The sequence below is a fragment of the Oncorhynchus clarkii genome, chromosome 8, assembly GCF_045791955.1.
Source record: "Oncorhynchus clarkii lewisi isolate Uvic-CL-2024 chromosome 8, UVic_Ocla_1.0, whole genome shotgun sequence".
Classification (NCBI taxonomy): Eukaryota; Metazoa; Chordata; class Actinopteri; order Salmoniformes; family Salmonidae; genus Oncorhynchus; species Oncorhynchus clarkii.
The window spans coordinates 17372356-17390775 of NC_092154.1; the positions used below are offsets into that span (position 1 = coordinate 17372356).

General features: G+C 40.5%; 1 pseudogene; it reads left to right on the plus strand.

The window, feature by feature from the left end:
* Positions 1-8088, plus strand: part of LOC139415401 (meiosis-specific protein MEI4-like) — a 36284-nt pseudogene extending 28196 nt beyond the window's left edge.
* The last annotated feature ends 10332 nt before the right edge of the window (positions 8089-18420 follow it).

Here is an 18420-nt window from a genome sequence, read left to right on the forward strand (position 1 = left end):
GCAGTCCTAGATGGACTCTCACACACTCTGCTGATGAGCACTAGAGCAAACACGTGACAACCTCTCTAGGCAGACTGCAGAGAATATATAGAAGCACAATCATAGACCCTGAAGTGATTTCCTACTTCTGTGTCTTTACTGAGAGCCTTGTTAAATAACATGGCCATTTTTATTTCAAAGTTTGCATTACATTTTCCAAACAAATCTGTAATTGAAAACTATAGAAAAGAGCTAGGTAAGGAGACTGCCTGTTACGCGAATGCAGTAAGCCAAGGTAAGTTGCTAGCTAGCATTAAACTTATCTTATAAAAAACAATCAATCATAATCACTAGTTAACTAGACATGGTTGATGATATTACTAGATATTATCTAGCGTGTCCTGCGTTGCATATAATCTGACTGAGCATACAAGTATCTAAGTATCTGACTGAGCGGTGGTAGACAGAAGTAGGCGCGTAAACATTCATTCAAACAGCACTTTCGTGCGTTTTGCCAGCAGCTCTTCGTTGTGCGTCAAGCATTGTGCTGTTTATGACTTCAAGCCTATCAACTCCCGAAATGAGGCTGGTGTAACCGAAGTGAAATGGCTAGCTAGTTAGCTCACACTAATAGCATTTCAAACGTCACTCGTTCTGAGCCTTCTAGTAGTTGTTCCCCTTGCTCTGCATGGGTAACGCTGCTTTGATGGTGGCTGTTGTCGTTGTGTTGCTGGCTCGAGCTCAGGGAGGAGCGAGGAGAGGGACGGAAGCGATACTGGCAATACTAAAGTGCCTATAAGAACATCCAATAGTTGAGGCGGCAGGGTAGCCTAGTGGTTGGAGTGTTGGACTAGTAACTAAAAGGTTGCAAGTTCAAATCCCTGAGCTGAGAAGGTACAAATCTGTCGTTCTGCCCCTGAACAGGCCACTGTTCCTAGGCCGTCATTGAAAATAATAATTTGTTCTTAACCGACTTGCCTAGTTAAATAAAAATAGTCAAAGGTTGATGAAATACAAATGATATAGAGGGAAATAGTTCTATAATAACTAAAACTTCTTACCTGGGAATATTGAAGACTCACGTTAAAAGGAACCACCAGCTTTCATATGTTCTGAGCAAGGAACTGAAACGTTAGCTTTCTTATTCTCCAACAATTTATTTTGCATTATTTAAACCAAATTGAAAATGTTTTATTATTTACGCTTAATTGATTTTATTGATGTATTATATTAAGTTAAAATAAGTGTTCATTCAGTATTGTTGTAATTGTCATTATTACAAATAAATACATTTTAAAAATCGTCCGATTAATCCGTATCGGCTTTTTTTTGGTCCTCCAATAATCGGTATCGGTATCGGCGTTGAAAAATCATAATCGTTCGACCTCTACTGGGGAGTATTACCATACCCTCTCTCTGGTGGTCTCCTATGTGCCTTCTCAAAACACAGAAGTGTCTAGACTACAAGTACACCCCCTGGACAGGATGCTAGTCAGTCGCAGGGCTTTACCCCCAATCCATCTCCTTAATGCTGAGTGCAGAGAGCCATCCGGCCCATTCTTTGTGTTTGTGACTCGACCAGGAAGCTATGTGTCATCTGTTTTGTGGTTCTGGGTACATGAGTCGGGGTTCAGGTTGCACTGTGTCCTGTCCTGTCCTGCCACTTGCTGGCTGACTGGGAGCTGAACCGCAGGACTGACATGTTGAGGACAGACAGACTGACTGCACTGACTGACTGCTCTGGGCTTTTTAGGAATAAACAGACCTGATAAAGAGAGCAGAGGTGCCTGGGTAAGGACCGGCTGAGGAGAGAGGTGACTGAGGAGAAGGTGGACTGAACTCGCTGTGGTGTCAGGCCCTCAAGCAGGTGGGCAGGTAGGCAGAGGAGGCTATAGCGTGTGGAGTATCTAGCTATCAATACACCGTTATTTGGGGAAATGGATGGAATATTGAATAGTGCAGTTCAACCCATGTTGAAATAAGCCCCTCAGAAGGTTGATGTTACACTCATCCAGTGAGTCAACATCTAGATATTCACTACATCACATCGGTTCTGACTGAGCTAAGACCTCAAGAGACTGTTTCCTAAAGAACTGCAAAGTAATTTTCTTCCGCAGAGAATAGCCTAGATTTGAATAGTGTGGATTTTGAGACAAGCTTAAGGAGCTTGATGTTTTTTTTGTCTTGTAACAAAGTAAATGTTCTCACACTAGAAGCGGTCAAGTTGCAGTCGTATAGAAATCGGAGAATGCATTCGTGGATGAGATGGGATCGATTAGCTGTCAGAGAAATCGTTGTATTGTCAGTCCACCGCCTTGAAAGACACTCTAACGAGTGGCTTTCTCTGAGGGAGAAGAAAAATCAATTCCTTGTCTTGAGCTGGGGTGATGACGGCAGTGTGAGCTAGTGTTGTCCAAGTCTGTAGTGCTGGCTACAATAGGCCAGATCAGATGGCTATCAGGAAGGATTTTATTCACTAAGCCTATCTGCTCTGCTCTTCTCTGCGCTCCACAGTTTACACAGACCTCATGACATAAAATGGGATTGTAAAGACAGGACCAACTGTCCTGGCAAGAAGCCATTTTTAGGCAGCGGTTGTTTGTTTTTGCTGAAAGAGATTTATTGTAACTTATCGTGAGTTATGGTCCAGGAGATGTTTTTGATCACATTCACACCTCATAGCTGCACAGATAATTTATCTGCTTGATGATGCTTATGAATAACTTTCACAGCAGAGCATAACATTATTTACAATACAGTGTAGTACAATGCATTATAACTCATGTTCATGATTGAAATGGGAGTTCAAAAGTTCACTTTTTGAATGATTTGAAATGGGTACTGGTTATCTCTTGGCTGCTGAAATAAGGTGACTTATGCTAAGTGTAAGCCTATCAACCATTCTTTCTTGATAGCCAAGTGACCTCGACCCCAAAGGCTATTCAATTTACAAAATCGGATTTAAAAGTTTGGAAGAGTAACCCTCCAATAATGCTGCCTGCTGGCAAGTTTAGTTTGACATTTTGATTTGAACTCTCTACTATTTTGGATTGTACAGCGAATCTGCCACAGAAACAAGCTTTGTCGTTTTGATGAAATGGCGCTTAAGTAAAGTTAACAGTGTTTGTGATGAATGTATATTTGCTTTTGTGTTGTTAGCTCTGTTCTGAAATGAGCAAACGCTACCTGAGTATATTGTACATCCGCCAAAACAGACATTCTATATATAGTCTCTGTATATTGTTTCATAGTTGACTAGACATAGAGTACTTTGAATATTAGATTCTAGGCATAACTGGTCTATCCACAGTGCATATTCATTGTTCAGGCCACATTGGAGGCTGTTTTACCATCACCCATTTTAACCATCAGTCGATCACCTTTTCTGTCCTTCTCTAGCAGTTAAATAATTTTGTAATGATTGCCTAGCCAAAATCTTGAACAGCCACATTACATCAGGAAGGTTGTGTTTTAAGTGGCCAGTGACAGCGTAGCCTGCTGGAGTTAGTCAGGGCACCATCAGGCCCGTTTTTCTTCTAAATATGGTCTATTAAAGGAGCGCAAAGTCTAGGTCCAAAGGTCTTCTTAACAGCTTCTAGCTCCAAGCCATAAGACTCCTGAACAGCTAATCAAAGAGCTACCCAGACCCCTCTTACACTGCTGCTACTCTGTTTATTATCTATGCATAGTCACTTTAACTCTACCTAAATGTACATATTAAGAAAAAAAAGTTTTAACTTCTTAAAACATTATTGGTTAAGGGCTTGTAAGTAGGCATTTCACTGTAAGGCCTACACCTTTTGTATTCGGCGCATGTGACAATAACATTTGATTTGATTTGAAATGGCACTATATTTGCTATATAGTCCACAACTTTTGACCAGGACCAATAGGGCTCTGGTCAAAGGTAGTGCACTATGTGCAGCCATTTGGGACAAAAGTAGTGCACTATAAGGAATTTGGATGCAGACCAAAGTCCTGGGGCTTCATTTGTCAATATTGGGTAGGACTATTCTAAAATACTACTAAAATGCTACTTACGAACGGAGTTTATAATGTTCGTACGCATAGAAGTGTGATTTATCACAGTCCCTCGAGCATCATAGCACACTAGTAGGAGAACTTTTGATAAATACCAATTGTTCTCAGTGCTTGTGCATGACTATTTACATTTTGAAATGCCCCTAATTAACCATATATGGTCAATCATCCCTTTAATACCCTTTACAACACTGTATCATGAAATAGCCTACAAAGGTGCAACTGAAAAAAACAAAGAACAAAGGCTGTAGTAGAGGTGCTAGTGTCAGATTATTTTTATTTAACCTTTATTTAACCAGGTAAGACCCATCGAGGTTAAAACCTATTTTACGAGGGCGACCTGGCAAGAAGACTAAACAGGGAAGGAGCAGCATGTACATAAAATACTAAATACACACAAACGGCAAAGTGTCATAAGTTACAGATACAATTGAAGATTAGAAACAACTGCAGCTATCACAATCCAATTGAGTACAACCAAGGTTTTATTTGGCTCGCTCAGTTGTGGTTTGACCAGTAAAACTGCTACAAAGAGAGGACCATTAGGACAATTCAAGTTGCTTTACGATGGCAAATATACTTCAAATGAGTAAGCAACACACCAATAAGCCATCCATCCAGCTGTAGAGACAGCTTCCTGCTGTGGGCATATTGCTGATCTGCAGAATGAACGAGTCGTACATTACACCTGGTCACCTTGCCACCACATTCAGCAGCGTTTTTTGAGCATCACATAATAGTGGAATCATTTTCTGTTCGTTTTGGGATGGTGCTTTTATGGTGATGTGGGCGTCATCTGTTGCTCCGTTTGTAGGCTATTTGGGAACCCATTGATGACAGAAACCCCCCTTGACTTTAACCTGCTGTGCGATGGTGTCTAGAAATTGTATGTTAGTTCATTTTGCTGAAGATTGCATCCAAAACATTAGCTCATCGAGGGATGTGAGATGCCGATAGCACTTTGATGTGCAACAGAATAGCATATATTTCTGAAATCCTCACAAAGATCCTATATGATTGGTTTTGGGAAACGGTATCTTATGAGCCAATCTGTACCCTCTGCGAAAAAGTCCCACCTGTCTCTAAAAGCATGCTCTCTGCGAAATGCAGCGTGTGCCAAATCTTCCAACAGAGCAGTATCAGCCATCTTTCATTTCCCATTATCTCAGTCTTTTATAGTATTTCAATGATGGTTTCACTTTCACACGTGCCCTGTGAGTCTCCTCTGAACAGTTGATGTTGAGATGTGTCTGTTACTTGAAGCATTTATTTGGGCTTCAATTTCTGAGGCTGGTAACTGTAATGAACCTCTGCAGCAGAGGGAACTCTGGGTCTTCCTTTCCTGTGGCTGTCCTCGTGAGAGCCAGTTTCATCATAGCGCTTGATTGTTTTTGCGACTACTCTTGAAGAAACTTTCAAAGTTAATTCAAATGCATTCCTGGTGACTACCTCATGAAGCTGGTTGAGAGAATACCAACAGCTTTGAGTGTTCAAAGCTGTCAAAAAGTAGAAAATAGTAAAAATAAAGAAAACCCTGGAATGAGTAGGTGTGTCCATACTTTTGACTGGTCCTGTATACATTTTCCCATTCTATACCCTTTAGACAGCTCTATTGTGCCTCCCACATCACTGTGTTTCTTTCTCTCACTCTCTCTCAATCTGTCTTTATTTCTCTCTCTGAATCTCTCTCTTAATCTGTCTTTATTTCTCTCTCTGAATCTCTCTCTGAATCTCTCTCTCAATCTGTCTTTATTTCTCTCTCTGAATCTCTCTCTTAATCTGTCTTTATTTCTCTCTCTGAATCTCTCTCTGAATCTCTCTCTGAATCTCTCTCTGAATCTCTCTCTCAATCTGTCTTTATTTCTCTCTCTGAATCTCTCTCTAAATCTCTCTCTCAATCTGTCTTTATTTCTCTCTCTGAATCTCTCTCTGAATCTCTCTCTGAATCTCTCTCTGAATCTGTCTTTATTTATTTCTCTGAATCTCTCTCTCAATCTCTCTCTGAATCTCTCTCTCAATCTGTCTTTATTTCTCTCTCGGTCTCTCTCTCTGAGATTGTGAAAGCTGGCTCTGCAGTCAGGAGACTACATACTGTCCCTCTCTCTAACGGTAACGAGCCCCAGGTCTAATCAAACGGACGATTTTAATGTAACAAATTTACTGTACTTATTATCGTAACAAATGCACTGATACAGGGAAATTATATGTAGCCTGTCAAGATATGTTGCATGAATTCACAATGGAAATACAATTACATCGACATTTAAAAAATATATATTAGTCCTACGCTCACAATTTCACAAATGTATCTCTTTCTCTCGCAATCTGTCTCGTTCACTCTCTGTTTTCCCCATCGTCTCACCAATTATCTTTTTTTTCTCTTGCTTGCTCGCTCTTTCTCGCTTTCTCTCATGCTCTTGCTCGCTCTCTCTCGCTCTCTTTCTCGCTTTCTCTCATGCTCTTTCTCGCTTTCTCTCGTGCTTTCTCTCTCTGAATTTGAGAGCTGGCTCTGCAATCAGAGAGAGGGACCGTATGTACTGTCCTAAAGGTAATGAGCCGATTTGTATTCCGTTCAGGGTCCACTTCATTATCTCAATCCTCTGATGCTATCAAGGTTTAAGCACATAATGATGAGAATCCCTGTAGAGTAGGGTTGGGCGATATCCAGATTTAATAAACTGTATCGACCAAGCCTACTGTAGAGTAGACAGACAGATAGATCCAGTGCAACACTGAAGGCCCCTCACAGTGCTGTGTTGAGAGGTAGGATTCCTGGTGCTCCCATTTATAGAAGCACCAGGAGACCAATCCAAGGCCCTACTAATGACAGTAGCAGAAAGTTACTTCTTCCTGAGGGGAGAGGAGTGACAGAATAGTGCACAGAACCCCCACTGATCGAGGTGTTGCAGTACATTTCGGGACTTCCTCTACATTTTGTTTCCTCACCTGCTGTAATATTAATGGACAAATGTACAATCTTGTTTTCTATGATGCAACCTATTAGGGGAATGGATTGGGTTGTGAAACATTTCTAAGCGTTTTGAATTCTGTAGTCAATTGATCATACTTTCCCAGGTTGTTGTGGTTTGGGAATGCACCTTTTAACAGTAGGACAGCCACCTGAGATGTGACAGGAGACGTCATGGCGGCGGCAATATTGAGAATAAAACATGAGCACCCCAGGAAGGTGAGGTGTATGTATGTGCTCTAACCCTGATGGGCTCTGAGTGAGCCTGAAAGGAGAGAGTATGCCACATCCTGTCAGCTCTCTGGAGGCTGCTCGCCTGGAGCCGCACCTGACAGCCATCTGGCTGCTAATGTATTCACTGACACTCGACACACACACACACACACATGCACACACACACACACACACACAAACGCTAACCACAGACACACACACAACAGTCACATACACAAACACTACAATCACACACAGCACACACAACTACACAAACACACACAAACATATGCACACAGTGACTTCTTATTGCCTCAAAGTACACGTCTTGCATAAGTCCAACTTTTTGTAGTTCACTTTTTGTCAATAGTTTTTCTGCCTTTAACTTCAGTTGAGTAGATCATTATTTCATTGCCCTTTTTAGTAGCCTGTACAATTTATATAGCCAAACTGTATCTTTTATTGCAGCTTTCCTTGAGAGGTACAAATATTAACAATGAAGAGCGAGATGCCTTTAGCTTGTTCTATATTCCAGACATGTAGTTTACTTTCATTTCCTGTGTGATGTGTGTTTTCCAGGGGGAGAGCAGGTTGACGTGTCCCAGTATGAAAACTCCTTCTACCTGGTCTGGCTCCTGGAGCAGCTCCTACATGGACCTCCAGGGGCCGCAGTGGGGCCAGGACACCAATGGACGTAGGAGCAGAGGGCCCTGCTGGGCAGCCTGGAACACAGCATCCTTCTCCTGTCTGACTTCCCCTGTTTAGCCTACATGTGGAGGATAGGGGCTCTCCTCGCCCCCTCTGTTCCAGGAACGAGCATGGCGCCACCACGGCCACACAGGCGTGTAATTCCACCTCCAGGATGTTTCCACTTCAAAGGGCTGTAGAAGTTGGTGCAGATACAGTCAATTTGACTGACATGACAGGATTGAAGAGACAGGACTTAACAAACTGGAGAAGGAGGTGGTGGGAGGTGCGTTATTCATTGAGGTTGGCAACCTCTTCAGAAGAATAATCTATAAATAGTGTGGCGCTAAACCAAAGCCTGTCATTATTCTTGTTGGGAAAAGTGTGGCAATTAAACAATAAGACCCGAGGGGGTGTGGTACAGTATATGGCCAATACACCACGGCTAAGGGCTGTTCTTAGGCACAACTCAACACGGAGTGCCTGGACACAGCCCTTAGCCGTGGGGGTTTGTGATATTGGGGCGGCAGGGAAGCCTAGTGGTTAGAGCGTTGGACTAGTAACCGAAAGGTTGCAAGTTCATATCCCCGAGCTGACAAGTTACAAATCTGTCGTTCTGCCCCTGAACAGGCAGTTAACCCACTGTTCCTAGGCCGTCATTGAAAATAAGAATTTGTTCTTAACTGACTTGCCTAGTTAAATAAATAAAGGTCAAATAAATATATGGCAAATATACCAAGGTGCCTTACTGCTATTATAAACTGGATACCAAGGTAATTAGAGCAGTAAAAATGATTGTTTTGACATGCCTGTGGTATACTGTCTTATTTACCATGGCTTTCAGCCACTCAGCATTCAGGGCTCGAACCACAGTTTATAATGTGAAATAGACTATTGTGGCTGGCATTAGAATTACAATGGAAAGCATTGCATTTTTTATGAGAATTATTATTTATTTATTTACAGACTGTGTGAATGTAGAATGGATATACTGAGTGCTGTATGAGCTGGAATATCTTACTGTAAAGAAGGTATGTCCGGAAAGTTTTTAGGTATTTACATTTTCATTTGTTGATTCTATTAGCAAGATGTAGTGAAGCAATTTTACAAATGGATTTGAAAATAAATCAAATCCAAAATGTTTCTATTCCAGATTGTATCCTTGATTCAAGTCCAGGTAAATATTTAGTTACTGGACTTTGATATGTGTTTATAGAAATGTGTACTGATATTTAAGACATGCTTGTATAGAGCTTGTCATTAGAGTCTGACTTGTAGTGTTCTAGAGCAGCAATACAGTAAGTCTGACTTGTAGTGTTCTATAGGAGGGATACAGTAAGTCTGACTTGTTGTAGTGTTCTATAGGAGGGATACAGTAAGTCTGACTTGTTGTAGTGTTCTATAGGAGGGATACAGTAAGTCTGACTTGTTGTAGTGTTCTATAGGAGGGATACAGTAAGTCTGACTTGTTGTAGTGTTCTATAGGAGGGATACAGTAAGTCTGACTTGTTGTAGTGTTCTATAGGAGGGATACAGTAAGTCTGACTTGTTGTAGTGTTCTATAGGAGGGATACAGTATGTCTGATTTACTGCCATGTTCTATAGCAGCGATGGCTGTGTCCTAACAGACTGAACAGGTTATATTAGTGCTGCATGACCCTCCCCAGTTTGTTATCCTCTTCTAAATAGCTGTGGACGGGAGGTGAGGCAGACGGCCTGTGATGACTGCCAGATCTGCTATGTTTCCCCCGGCTGTAACCCGGTTTATTTGTGTTGTGTGTAATTAATGGTCATGAGTTCAAATCGCTGTACAACTTAATACATTTGCATCTCAAATGGCACCCTACTCTTAGAAAAAGGGTTCCAAAAGGGTTCTGCGGCTGTCCCTATAGGAGAACACTTTTTGGTTCCAGGTAAAAGTATTTTGGGTAGAACTGGAACCGGGGTTCTTCATATGGGGACAGCCGCAGAACCCTTTTTTCTAAGAGTGTAGGGGAAAGCCGAATACCTTAGATGGGGAAAAAAGATGCTAAGAGTGTATTCCCTATATAGTGCACTACCAGGGCAAAAGTATATAGGGAATAGTGTGCAGTTTGAGGCGGTGCATAGAGAATGACTAGCTCTCTGAGAAGGCCTGGCTCTGCTGGTAGGCATTACTCCCATTGTTTCTGTCTCTGTGTCCCTGCCTGCCTCCCTGCCTGTGATCTCCTCATCTTTCATATCCTGTTGCTAGCAGGGCCAGGAAGGATTCGCCTGCAGAGAAAAAAACGACAGCTTTTACGTGCCTAGACATCTAATGTGTTTTGGTTCAAAGAGAAACAGAAATATAAAGGAGGCAGGCAGAAATATCTCATTGCATACGTACATGCAATGACCAAGGCACTAAGATAAAACACATCTCTGGGCAAAAGACGTACATGGTTGCTACTTGCGTCATTGTTAGGCCACACTCTTCATAGAATTACATAGAACACTGAACTGCATGATCTCTATGGAGCTCTCTTTGTGCAGAGGCATTATCCTCCGTTAATACGTCAAAAGCAAACAACAGTGCAGTGAAGGTAGAGTCCGTAGAATTTACAAAGATAATGAATTCTATTATCATTCTAATTCGGTGGTAGAGTCATCGGCCAGGTGATGCTGCACTAAGACAGGCTGAATGTCAAGGTAACCAGATGCAACGCCTGGAATACAGTGACTTCAAGTATTCACACCCCTTTACTTTTCCAAAATGTTGTGTTACAGCCTGAATTTAAAATGGGAAAACATTTACATTTTGTCACTGTTTTTAGATATTTTTTTACAAATGAATTTAAAAAATGTAAGCTGAAGTGATCTTGAGTCGGTAAGTATTCAACTACTTTGTTATGGCAAGCCTCATTTTTAAGTTACATAATACGTTGCATGAACTCACTCTGTGTGCAATAATAGTGTTTAAAAACATTTTTAATGACTATCTCTTCTCTGTACCCTACACATATACAATTATCTTTAAGGTCCCTCAGTCAAGCAGTGAATTTCAAACAATGATTCAACCACAGACGAAGGAGGTTTTCCAGTGCCTTGTAAAGAAGGGCACCTATTAGTAGATGGGTAAAAAAACAAACAGACTTTGAATATTTCTTTGAGCATGGTGAAATTATTTATAACACTTTGGATGGTGTATCAATGCATCCAGTCACTACATAGATACAGCCATCCTTCCTAACTCAGTTGCCAGAGAGGAAGGAAACCGATCAGGGATTTCACCATGAGGCCAACGGTGACTTTAAATCAGTTAGAGTTTAATGCCTGTAATACAGTGCCTTGCGAAAGTATTCGGCCCCCTTGAACTTTGCGACCTTTTGCCACATTTCAGGCTTCAAACATAAAGATATAAAACTGTATTTTTTTGTGAAGAATCAACAACAAGTGGGACACAATCATGAAGTGGAACGACATTTATTGGATATTTCAAACTTTTTTAACAAATCAAAAACTGAAAAATTGGACGTGCAAAATTATTCAGCCCCTTTACTTTCAGTGCAGCAAACTCTCTCCAGAAGTTCAGTGAGGATCTCTGAATGATCCAATGTTGACCTAAATGACTAATGATGATAAATACAATCCACCTGTGTGTAATCAAGTCTCCGTATAAATGCACCTGCACTGTGATAGTCTCAGAGGTCCGTTAAAAGCGCAGAGAGCATCATGAAGAACGAGGAACACACCAGGCAGGTCCGAGATACTGTTGTGAAGAAGTTTAAAGCCGGATTTGGATACAAAAAGATTTCCCAAGCTTTAAACATGGAGCACCAAGGAGCACTGTGCAAGCGATAATATTGAAATGGAAGGAGTATCAGACCACTGCAAATCTACCAAGACCTGGCCGTCCCTCTAAACTTTCAGCTCATACAAGGAGAAGAGTGATCAGAGATGCAGCCAAGAGGCCCATGATCACTCTGGATGAACTGCAAAGATCTACAGCTGAGGTGGGAGACTCTGTCCATAGGACAACAATCAGTCGTATATTGCACAAATCTGGCCTTTATGGAAGAGTGGCAAGAAGAAAGCCATTTCTTAAAGATATCCATAAAAAGTGTTGTTTAAAGTTTGCCACAAGCCACCTGGGAGACACACTAAACATGTGGAAGAAGGTGCTCTGGTCAGATGAAACCAAAATTGAACTTTTTGGCAACAATGCAAAACGTTATGTTTGGCGTAAAAGCAACACAGCTGAACACACCATCCCCACTGTCAAACATGGTGGTGGCAGCATCATGGTTTGGGCCTGCTTTTCTTCAGCAGGGACAGGGAAGATGGTTAAAATTGATGGGAAGATGGATGGAGCCAAATACAGGACCATTCTGGAAGAAAACCTGATGGAGTCTGCAAAAGACCTGAGACTGGGACGGAGATTTGTCTTCCAACAAGACAATGATCCAAAACATAAAGCAAAATCTACAATGGAATGGTTCAAAAATAAACATATCCAGGTGTTAGAATGGCCAAGTCAAAGTCCAGACCTGAATCCAATCGAGAATCTGTGGAAAGAACTGAAAACTGCTGTTCACAAATGCTCTCCATCCAACCTCACTGAGCTCGAGCTGTTTTGCAAGGAGGAATGGGAAAAAATTTCAGTCTCTCGATGTGCAAAACTGATAGAGACTTCCCCTGGCGACTTACAGCTGTAATCGCAGCAAAAGGTGGCGCTACAAAAATTAACTTAAGGGGGCTGAATAATTTTTCACGCCCAATTTTTCAGTTTTTGATTTGTTAAAAAAGTTTGAAATATCCAATAAATGTCGTTCCACTTCATGATTGTGTCCCACTTGTTGTTGATTCTTCACCAAAAAATACAGTTTTATATCTTTATGTTTGAAGCCTTAAATGTGGCAAAAGGTCGCAAAGTTCAAGGGGGGGCGAATACTTTCGCAAGGCACTGTAGGTAATAGGAGAAAAATGGATGGATCAACAACACTGTAGTTACTCCACAATACTAATCTAATTGACAGAGTGAAAAGAAGGAAGTCGGTACAGAATACAAATATTACAGAACATGCATCCTGTTTGCAACAAGGAACTAAATACAGCAAAAAATGTGTCAAATTAATTAACTTTTTGTCCTGAATACAACGTGGTATGTTACTGAGTACCACTCTCAATATTTTTGTTGCATAGTGGTGGTTGCATTGTTATGTGTATGCTTGTAATCGTTAAGGATTGGGGATTTTTTTCAGGATGATAAATTAATGGAATGGAGCTAAGCAAATAGAAAATAGTAAAAATAAAGAAAAACCCTTGAATGAGTAGGTGTTGTAAAACTTTTGACCGGTAGTGTATAGTACTTCGTCACTACACCCCCACCTGACTCCAGATCCTGGCCAAGGTTGTATCCAGCTTAAATCCATGTTGTAGTGAGGCTTTATCCAGCCAGTTTGTCTTTTAGTTTCGGTCACTTTAACCCTCGAGGTAATGGTACCTCTAGGGTTAAAGTGACTGAAATACAATGTAGCACCTATATACGCACACACACACACACAGGCAGGCAGCTCTACTTATCTCTGTATTGCCTTTTCCTTGACCAAGTCCTAGAGGATTTTCCTCGTACCTTAAAGGTCACAACTAGGATAGTGCACTATAAAGGGAATAGTGTGCCATTTGGGACACAACCCTAAAGGTGCATGCACAGGTGAACCATACCTCTCTGTTTATAGATCACTGTCGACGGGCGCAAATACTCTCCTATCAGAGTAGAGGATTTAACCTTGACACACAAAAGAGACACTGAATGATTCCCTCATCTCTAATGTGAGATCAAGGTTTAATGTTCAACCAATTATGCTATAAGATTAATAAAATGTTGATAATGAAAAAGATGACTCCTCTAAAACATATTTTTCAGCAAGGTTTCACGCACAGTATTTATTAGACTAATCTTTAAAACCTCTATGGGATCGGTGTCCCACCCACGAGCTAACGTAGGCTAATGTGATTAGCATGAGGTTGTAAGTAACGAGAACATTTCCCAGGACATAGACATTTTTGATATGGGCATATAGCTTAAATTCTTGTTCATCTAACTGCACTGTCCAATTTACAGTAGCTATTACAGTGAATGAATACCATGCTATTGTTTGAGGAGAGTGCACAGTTATGAACTTGAAAATGTATTAATAAACCAATTAGGCACATTTGGGCAGTCTTGATACAACATTTTGAACAGAAATGCAATGGTTGAATCAGTCTAAAACTTTGCGGATACACTGCTGTCATCTAGTGGCCAAAATCAAAATTGCACCTAACCTGGAATAGTACATTATGGCCTTTCTCTTGCATTTCAAAGATGATGGGACAAAAACAATGTTTTTCTTTGGATTATCTTTTACCAGATCTAATGTGTTATTCTCCTACATTTCACATTTCCACAAACTTCAAAGTATTTCCTTTCAAATGGTATCAATGATATGCATATCCTTGCTTCAGGTCCTGAGCTACAGGGTCCGATCCTTGAGAGTTCCCCCAAATGACAAAATTACATTGGTTTTGGTTTTGCTTTATACTGCTTACAGGGTATGGAAACCAATATGTCATTTGGTTGAACTATCCATTTAACATAGTGTAATTACTATATGAGCTGTGACAAAAATGACTCTAAGGCCAAGCACTTAAAATGAACTTTTTGCAACCCTGATTAACTTATAAGACTGATGTCATTGATGTCTGCTTGGTCCATATGCTTGTTTTTTTAAGTTATAGAAAAGCAATTTTACATTTACTGATTGTAATTATTTAATTACTACAAAGCTATTACCATCCTGAGTTGAAACATTAAAACCCATTCATTAGGAGTCAGAGAAAGGATTATGAACCTCAGGAAATGTCAGTTGAATGTGAACCAGCAGATCAAAAGTCTCTCTACTTTGAAAAGTTGCAATGTAAAGTGGTGGAGAGATATTTAATTTTATAATAATCTGTAGAATACCATTTTATTTAACCTTTATTTAATCAAGAAAATACCTGTGAGGTTAGAAAAAATCTATACAATTCATAATAAATAAATGGTTCCATTTATATTAAACTTACTGTACAGGCCATAAACAACATGCATTATAAAGAAGTACAGTACTACTCTTAAGTCAACTCTGATATATAGTGTATTACTGACTATACAGTATATTACTTACTATACAGTATATACTTACTATACATATATTACTGACTATACAGTATCTTACTGACTATACATATATTACTGACTATACAGTATCTTACTTACTACAGTGCCCTCCATTAATATTGGCACCCTTGGTAAATATGAGCAAAACGGGCTATGATTTTTTTTTATTTACTGTTTATCCTCTTGGTCTTTCATTTTAATTCAAGTAAAATAATTTAAAGAAAAAATGTATTCTTATCATGAAACAAATATTTTTCTCAAATATGTGTGCCACAGTTATTGGCACCCCTTCATTCAATACTGTGTGCAACCTCCCTTTGCCAAGATAACAGTTCTGAGTCTTCTTCTATAATGCGTAATGAGGTTGGAGAACACATGGCAAGGGATCGGAGACCATTCCTCCATACAGAATCTCTCCAGATCCTTAGGATTCTGAGGTCCACGCTTGTGGACTCTCCTCTTCAGCTCATCCCACAGGTTTTCTATGAGGTTTAGGCCAGGGGACTGGGATGGCCATGGCAAAACCTTGATTCTGTGGTCAGTGAACCCTTTTTGTGTTGATTTTGAAGTGTGTTTTAGATCATTGTCCTGCTGGTAGATCTAACCATGGCCCAGTTTAAGCTTCCTGCAGAGGCAGTCAGGTTTTTATTTAATATCTGCTGGCATGATACCATAGAGTCCATGATACCATGTATCCTAACAAGTTGTCCAGGGCCTTTGGAAGAAAAACAGCCCCAACATCAAAGATCCACCACTATACTTCAGTTGGGTTGAGGTACTTTTCTGCATGGCTACCTTTCTGTCTATGCCAAACCCACCTCTGGTGTTTGTTTCCAATAAGCTATATTTTGGTCTCATCTGACCATAGAACCCGGTCACATTGAAAGTTCCAGTAACGTTTGGCAAACTGTAGGTGCTTGAGTTTGTTGTTTGATGACAGCAAAGGCATTTTATGGCAACCCTCCTAAACAACTTGTGGTTATGTGGGTGGCATCTGATTGTAGTTTGAGACTTTCTGACCCCAAGACCCAACTAACGTCTGCAATTCTCCAGCTGTGATCCTTGGAGATTTTTTGGCTACTTAAACCATCCTCCTCACTGTGCGTGGGGTCAATATAGACACAGATCCTCTTCCAGGCCGATTGTTAAAATCTCCAGTTGCTTTAAACTTCTTAAGTATTGTCCTGCTAGTGGAAATGGGCATTTTCAACTATTTAGCTATTTTCTCATAGCCATTTCCTGATTTGTGCAGCTCAACAACCTTTTGTCGCACATCATTACTGTATTCTCGGGTCTTGCTTGTTTGTCTTGCTTGTTTGTAGGTGACCAAATACTTATTTTCCACCATAATTTGCAAATAAATTCATAAAAAATCCTACAATGTGATTTTCTGGATTTTTTTTCTCATTTTGTCTGTCATAGTTGAAGTGTACCTATGATGAAAATTACAGGCCTCTCATCTTTTTAAGTGGGAGAACTTGCACAATTGGTGTCTGACTAAATAATACTTTTTTGCCCCACTGTGTGTGTGTGTGTGTGTGTGTGTGTGTGTGTGTGTATATATATATATATATATATATATATATATATATATATATATATATATATATATATTACACATGACTTACTATACAGTATATTACTGACGATGCAGTATATTACTGACGATGCAGTATATTACTTACAACCCACTTATTGCCTCTGAATGGTTAGCAGTTAGCACTTTTACTTAGTCATAAAGTGGTGCCCGGTCGGTTTACGTCAGTGCCACAACTCAAGTGTGACATGTGGGCTGTGGGCTCAAGGGCAGTGCTGTGATCTATGACACAGACCCAGGATGACTCCTGGGTCTGTGTCATAGATCACAGCACTGCCCTTGAGCCCACAGCCCACATGTCACACTTGAGTTGTGGCGATGATGCGTCCGTCGTAACAGTGTTAATGCAATTTCTCTGACGGTGTCTGAGCCATCTTCAAGCTTGATAAAAGTTATGAAACGTTTGACGATTTATGCCAGAGCTACTCTGGGTTCATGTATGTAGGAATTACGTTCATGTTAGTATGAAGGGGCAATCTGGGTATCAAACTAAAACAAAGCAGTGACCCTGTCACTTTTTTTGGTGAACAGTTGAAGGCTGGAGAAACGTAATGTCCAAAAATGGATGTAGAAATCCCAGATTGCCACTTTAACTCTCATCTGAACTTCATGCTGTTGCAGTATCAAGTCTCTCTCTCTTGTGAAACCAGGTTTAGTTACAACTTTTATTTTAGAAAAGTCAGAAGAGCCCCTGGAATACCACATAAAGCAGGAATGTCATACAGACAGTGAAAAATCACTGAGGATCCCAACCATGCATATCCCATGAAACCACACTCTCCCCTCTTGTACTCACACACATACCTTGTCAAGGTTATACCGTACAGAAAGATTATTAAGATGCCATTAGTAAGCATGCCTGTCCCTCCCAGATGTCTCCATGTCAGGACACTTCAGAGGAGGGATTAAAAGTCGTCCTCAGCATATTCCATTGTTTGCCATTTGCTAATTTTATCGATAGGAGAAAAGAAGAATGGCCTTGTCAATCCTTAAGTATTCCCATGAATGACTCTCTTGCTGACACTCAAATTGTGAAAAGTACATCATCTTTCTGTGCTCTGGAATACTGTTATGTGACACTTGTCATTGATGCCTTCCGGTAAAATGTATAATGAATGATAGTGATATAAATAAACCCACTGTTAATATTGTTTGAATGTCCTCTCTTGCTATTTCAACTGCAAGCCCCCTCTGTCTCTCTCTTTCTCTCGATAGCTTTCGCTTTCTCTATCGCTTTCGCTTTCTCTCTCTCACTCTCTCACTCACTCACTCACTGACTCACACACACACACACACACACACACACACACACACACACACACACACACACACACACACTCCTACTTATGAATGTGTTGGAATCAGGGAGAATAATGTAATATACAGTATTTTGACAAGGTGTAAATTGAGGCTGACTTATCCTCATTTGTCTTAATTCTACATGTTTTGGAATCTCTGTCAAGATGACAGCATTATTTTCCCTCTACATTCTGAAATATGACATCTCAGTGGAAGCGGAACACAGTGTCTGCATCCCAAATGGCACCCGATTCCCTTTATAGCGCCAAGGCCATGGTCAAAAGTAGTGCACTATAATGGGATTAGGGTGCCCACAGTCAGAGTACTCAGGAGGAGCTACACATGTCCATCAATCTTCATATAAGGAAATGAGGGCCGTCTTCAGTTCTTCACACTCCAATGGGTCATATTGGACAGGTACATTATGAGGATTTATGGATGGAACTTAACACCACTGTGAACAATGTTGATTCTCCG